Source organism: Hippoglossus hippoglossus, chromosome 18, assembly GCF_009819705.1.
Source record: "Hippoglossus hippoglossus isolate fHipHip1 chromosome 18, fHipHip1.pri, whole genome shotgun sequence".
Taxonomy (NCBI): domain Eukaryota; kingdom Metazoa; phylum Chordata; class Actinopteri; order Pleuronectiformes; family Pleuronectidae; genus Hippoglossus; species Hippoglossus hippoglossus.
This window is the reverse complement of record NC_047168.1, coordinates 15,361,130-15,367,773: the sequence shown is the minus strand read 5'-3', so window position 1 is coordinate 15,367,773 and position 6,644 is coordinate 15,361,130. Positions and strand designations below refer to the sequence as shown.

Here is a 6,644-nt window from a genome sequence, read left to right as displayed (position 1 = left end):
GCGTCCGTCCTCGACCTTTCTCCACTGTGGAGGCTCAAAACTGACAAAGAATGATCCTTTCAGAATCTCAATGAATAATCCAAACATTCTTTTAGAGAAATTAAAAATGGTTCGGACTCCAACTGTGTGTGTTTTGTTCCCGGTGACACGTTGGTGAGCTGTCTGCACGGAGCCCAGCAGGCGGATCAACATCTGGCCTGTGAAGATACAACAACAGGTTGTGTTCATCACGGCTCTTTCAGTGGCTGCTGATTTTGATCGTGTCAAATGCTGGCATGAACTCATATATTACATTTAAATGGATTTGGATATGTATATATAGATATGCGGATGCTTGTGTATCCGTCTGTGTGAATTTCCTGCTTTGCCTAATGCAAATGACTGCTCATTAGCATACGTTAGCAACAATAATACTCATTGTTTGTGTGAAACCAGCCGGTGAGAGGACTCCGATTCATTTAGCTGCTCACAGGTTCTGATGGTAATCACATGCACTGTGTCCAGAGACAATCACAGAGCCTCATTGTTGGATTCCTACACATCTTAATATCTTTAAACCTTAAAAAGACTGAAGCAGTGACTCAAACATTGGTTTTAAATTGCACTTATTGAATGTAAGTATTCTTATTTTAGTACTTTATATTTGTTTTGCAAATGCACGTCTCATTCTATTCTCTATATTTATCTTATTATTACCTCTGCCATCACGCATTGGTTTGTCAGGATTACATCAAAAATACAAAAAAACAATTTAGTGGCTTCACTTTTGGGAGCAGTCACGTCATCTATGGGTGGAACAAACATTGATTCGTTTTGCAGCTAACTAAAACAAAGAGAAACCAACTCTCCTGTTTGAGTCACAGAGTTCGTGTGCATCTGGAAATTTGGTTAAAATGAGGCAGCGTCACAAATAAAACAAACAGATATAGTCACTGTTCAATGTCCTTGTCGACCGACGTGTTCACGTGTGTGTATTTGTGTCCAACAGGAAACTTGGTCCTGGCCTCAGGGTCAAACACACGACAACACAAGTCTTATTCATGTCCAGGGTTTTGAGGATCTGCCTCATCAGCCCGTGTGTCTGAGGGAGGAGAACTTTGAACGACCGACGGTCATGAGACGCACAACAAGGTTTGGGAAATTTCCCCCGACCACAAACAAAGTGCTCAGAGTTCTCGGAACAAAGCTGGATGGAAACACGAAAAGGGAACAGTTATTTGAAGAAAGTCATTCTGCACTTAAGGATATAGATTTTAGTTTATCTTCGACATGACAGCTCCCTCTTGATCGCCACCTGGTGGTGGGCTGCAGTATAGGTCAAAAGTCCCGCTTCCCCCATGTAAGTGGATGGAGCATTTACCAAACTGTCATTTTACTTAGTTCTTCATGACATAACAAAGATCTAATATTAAGCATCAGATCAGAAAAGTGTTTCCCATCTTTTGACATGAATATATATTAGAGAATATAAATAACACGGAGGAATCTGAATCACGAGGAAGATCTGAGATGAGTTTTCATTTCAGCCGAACAGCAGAGCAACTTGTTTTGTCTCACGAGGCCTCGGAGGAGAAAGTGACGGATGATTTAACTTCATCTGAGGGACCAACACCCAGAGGCCCAGCTCCTGTTGGCTCACTGTCACCTCTCAGAGTCTGGAGTCTGGGTTTGTGTGTGTGTGTGTGTGTGTGTGTGTGTGTGTGTGTGTGTGTGTGTGTGTGTGTGTGTGTGTGTGTGTGTGTGTGTGTGTGTGTCTGAGGGGGTGATGGGGGGATGTTTTGGATCATGTTGTGATGGAGAAAGAGAAACAGGAGGAGGGATTTTGCGGACCGGATAACGCGGTGACATCAGCTTTGAAAAATGTGTGTGTGCAAGTGTGTAACAGTGTGTGTCAGTGTGTGTCAGTTTGTGTGTGTGTGTGTGTGTGTCAGCGTCTGAGAACCAGTGGGATCAGAGGTGGAGAAGAGAGAAAGAGCTCTCACTCTGCTCTTTTTTTTCCTCAGCAGAACAGAGAATGCTCTTGTATTAATCTTCAGCCTTGGATGAAACGTGATTATTATTCTGGATGTTCACAGACTCGTGTGTCTCAGTCGGACTTTGTTTTATAGTGTTCATCTCTCTTTTGCTCTCCAGCAGAAACACTGCATGTGTTTCATTCTTCCTAAGGAAACTGTGTCATCTGGTAAAAGGTTCAGTTTGTCTGTTTCTTCTTCGTGCTCCCTGTTTTTCATCACAGGCCAAATGACAGATAATTAACCGTTTCATGCTCCGTGCAGAATTAAGCATCCAGCTTATTGTGGTCACACCGGAAAATAAACACGTGAAGATACTGGTGAAGATCATGCAGTTTTTACACCGAGGAGGTTATGTTCTCATTGAACTGGTTCTCTCGTCTAAACTCTGTGATTAGGTCAAGAACTCGACCCAAAGGATAATCTGTCAACGTGGGTTATGATTCATTTTCAATTCGCAAGTCATTTCTTATTTGTTGTTGTGTTTTCTTATTTGTTGTCTTTGTCGTTGGGTTTCGGACACAGTAGAATATACATGTAGGCTTTTGGGATTCATGGTGATAAAGTGACCAATGTGTTCTACTGAATGAGTCGTTGTCTTCAATAGACGATCTGTGGATGAATCAGACACAGAGAGAGAGAGAGGGGGAGAGAGGGAGGGAGGGAGAGAGAGAGAGAGAGAGAGAGAGAGAGAGAGAGAGAGAGATGGAGAGAGAGGGAGGGAGAGAGAGAGAGAGAGAGAGAGAGAGAGAGAGAGAGAGAGAGATGGAGAGAGAGGGAGGGAGAGAGAGAGAGAGAGAGAGAGAGAGAGAGAGAGAGAGACAGAGAGAGAGAGAGAGAGAGAGAGAGACAGAGAGAGAGATGGAGAGAGAGAGAGACAGAGAGAGAGAGACAGAGAGAGAGATGGAGAGAGGGGGGGCGGGACACAGAGGAAGAGGCGTGTCCACGGTGGAGCAGCGGCTCTCGGTCACAGGGCATCGAACAGTCGCACAGACGCAGAGGAACCTTCTCATTTCTCCGAGTGACTCCTCTCCTCCTCCTCGTGTCTCCCCCTGTTTCCTCCGCGGCCAATGAGACGCCCTCAGATCCGCCTGTGAGCCCCCGGAGCCCCGCAGAGAGACGCGACACCGACCGAGTGGACTTTTCCTTCTTCTTCAACCGCAAACATCACACTCCTGCAGAACAGCTGTTTTCTTATCTGCGTGACGCCCAGAGGAGATCATCGTCCCGCACGCTCCCGCATCTCTGTCTGTAGCTGACTCACTTCACTGCGCTCAGGGTGAGTCCATCTTCATTCATCTCGTCTCTCCTCCATCTCTCCTCCCCGCATGCAAACCTCTTCTCCTCCTTCTCCTCCTCCTCCTCCTTCTCCTCCTGGGCGGTTGTTTCTTTAAGGGGTGTAGTTCATTAACTGTGAATCGGCCTCCTCCATTCATGGATATGGATCCTCTCCGTCCTCGCGTTCCCTCACTCAGGGATACAGATTGTGAAATGTACTTTTCCGGTTAGTTTTTTTTGGGGGGGGGGTGAAAAGTTAAAGACATGGGGCGTTGAGTTCACTCGTGGAAACATAACTTACTTCACATCATCCACAAGTGCGTAAAATGTGTAAATCTTTATTTTTGCATTGGTAACATGTTGTGTGTTCAAGGGGCTGTCTCCACCCGACCAGACCTTGAACTTCACAGTCCCAGTGGCAAGTTGGTGAATCTCCCATTCTCAGGAAGGCATTTAACTCACCATTGATTAGGCTAATTGGATTGGGTTTAGTGTTGCTGAGGGCGTTCATGTATCCAGTGTCCTTTTCATTACTTCACAGCCAATAACACCCACAACATAGCAAATGACTTTGTAATATTGGTATAGCTTCTCCAATTGAATTATAACAACTTAATGAGCAATATAATATGACATAATGTTAGGTTGGTTTCCTTCTATAATAAAATCACTTTTTTTGGACCAGATTATCTTGAAAATTCAAACTCTAAACCCACAGATTTCAGTCAATGGCAACAATAAAGCCCGGCTGACCCCCCGTGACCCTCCTGCATGGCTGTGAGTGTGTGTTTGTGTGAATGTGTGTGTGTGAACGGAGAAGGGGTGGGTCTTTTATGAATGGATGTGTCTGGCTGGCCAACACTGACTGTGTATGTGTTCCAGGAGCAGTGGGGGGGGATATTTCACCTATTGTCTCTGTGTTATCGTATATTTTATCCCTTCATTGTGTCACTGACGTTTTCCTATAATACTGGTGTTGGATATTTTGTGTTTTTTGCTGGAACTCACTGTGGAATGTGTTGAGGTTGAGGTTCAGTGTGTTTGTGCCACGGCAGCTCACAGTGCTGTGGAGAAGATGTTAACAGAAGACAAAAGAAACGAGCCACTCCTCACGACCGAGGAGCTGCAACGGGAGAATAAAACACGAACTACGCAAATTGTCCAGAAAATTGGAGCCTTGACTCGGGGGGGGGCTGGGGGAGACATCTTCTGGGAAATGTCTGGAACGACTCACTCGGAAATGTTTGTGTTCTGGACTTCAGTGCATGTCTGACAGCAGCTCTACAGTTGTCTTAGCGTTCTTTGACTTATGGTTATGGTTATGTTCATGTTAATCAATGCATCTTGACCCTGGCACGCACACACACACACACACACACACACACAAACACACAACCACACAGGAGCGTGTGACTTTTGCACAGCATGACAGCTGCCAGTCCATTTCCTGTGGGGTTGAATTCCAGTCATATCTCCCCTCTGCACGGTGCGGTTTTTACAAGCTGTTAAAAAAAAACCACAGCATAGCAGAGATAAAGTCGCCCTTTATTTTATTTAAGCAAGACTGGACGACGGTGTCACGTTTCAGAAAGTGTTTTGTGAAGATATTTCACTTCTTTAAAATGTCTCTTGTGGTTTAAAGGACGAAATGAGATTTGGGTGATGGTGCTAGTGACCCTCACACACCCTCGACCAATCACAAGTCCTTTTCAGCTGCTATAACTGTTTTTATCGCAACAAATAACGGTCATAAGATGATAATAATTTAAACAAATTTTACCAGAAAAATCTACACTTGAACAGTTGTGATGAGTTTTTAATTTGGTCCGTGTCCCTTCCACTAACAAGGAGGAGGCGGGGTTTACGACTATACCACCAGATGAAGATAGAGATGTTTCGGCTTCACTTTCGAGGAGCTGTCATGTCATCCATCTTTGTTTAATAGCCCATGGTTAAAATCCAGGCAGGAAGGGTTAGGACGCTGGGGGTTACAAGTGTGTGTGTGTGTGTCTGTGTGTGTGTGTGTGTCTGTGTGTGTCTGTGTGTGTCTGTGTGTGTGTGTGCCTTGACTCAGCTGTTTGGGAGCCGGCCTCCTCTCCTCTGTGACACATATTGATCTGTCTTCTCGGGGAGGGGGGGGGGGGGGGGGGGGGGGGGAGGAAACAACAACCAGGCAACGCAGCAGAAATGTGCTACCTCTATCGGGTTCACTTCCTCTCTGTGTGTATTGGTGGTGTCGGTTTCCCCCCCCAGCCCCCCCCCCCCGCGCTCCCACCGCCAGCGTCGACGCCGCTGCCAGGGGAATGTCTGTGGCCGAATGTTTGCAGCCGCTGAGTCAAACACAGTTTCCGGGAGGATCAGTGTTAATCTGGTGGAACATGAAACGATCACAACAACAAAACAACAAAAACGTCTGGTTTGTTGGGTTGGCACTATAAAGCATTTGTAGCAACCAAGACGTTTTAGTGCACCAACAAACTGAAACTCGTACATTAACTGCAGTTCACCCAGAGTGAAGGTTCTCGTCTGAAACCAATGAGGAATGTAAACCTCCTCATGACTCACCAACATCTGATCCACTTCCTCCCTCCTCCCTCTCGGTTTCACTCATAAACTCTCTAAATAAATGAGTCTCCACTTCATCCGAAGAAAATGATGCTAAAACATCCGTCATGTGGGCACCGCCATCTTGTTCTGGTGATGTCATTCAGAGTTGCGTTATCGAGGTCCCACCCGTGGCCCCGCGCTCGACCAATCACGAGACAGTGTCAGTTGTGGTTCATGACTTTTCAACCTTATTAGAAACATGAACATCTGGACGAACATCAGAGTGATAAGACTATAAAACATAATTTGACTTGTATTTCAATCCAGTGAAGAGTTGCTGAGAGTTTTCTGCTGACAGATCAGCAGGTTGACGAATTCAGGTGAAGGGCCCAGTGGCTTTTCATTGTGTAAGATAAATAAATAAAACCTAAGAAGTGTATTCCATTAGCCGGTTGAAAACAACAGTGCATGTGTTTAAAAATACTTTGAATGCCCGGATGCATTTGGCACTGGCCCGTGAGCGTCCAAGAAATCTAAGTGGGGGGGGGACTGAAAGTTTATCAAAAGCTTTTATATGAAGAGAGCCTTGGATTTAGTTTTTTGTGACCAACAGGTTTGACGTCTAGATTCAGTTTCTACTCAAATGCCAGTTAACCGTCATTGGCATCGTTTAACGAGGTTTAATAAAGTATCCGGCGGCTTCGACAACAAACCGTGTCAGCACAGAACACCTGGCAATCAGAATCACATCCCTCTGACAACCAACTCAAGTATGCGTGGACTCACAGTCTGAGACGGTGGCGTCCT

At 45.5% G+C, this 6,644-nt stretch overlaps 1 protein-coding gene across 1 annotated transcript in view; it reads left to right on the top strand.

Annotated features, from left to right (window-relative positions):
• The first annotated feature begins 2,969 nt into the window (after positions 1-2,969).
• Positions 2,970-6,644, top strand: part of LOC117779137 (astrocytic phosphoprotein PEA-15) — a 28,333-nt gene continuing 24,658 nt past the window's right edge. Inside the window, exon 1 of the mRNA XM_034615054.1 lies at positions 2,970-3,291. The gene's annotated coding sequence lies outside the window, so the exon portion shown is untranslated. The remainder of the gene's footprint in view (positions 3,292-6,644) is intronic.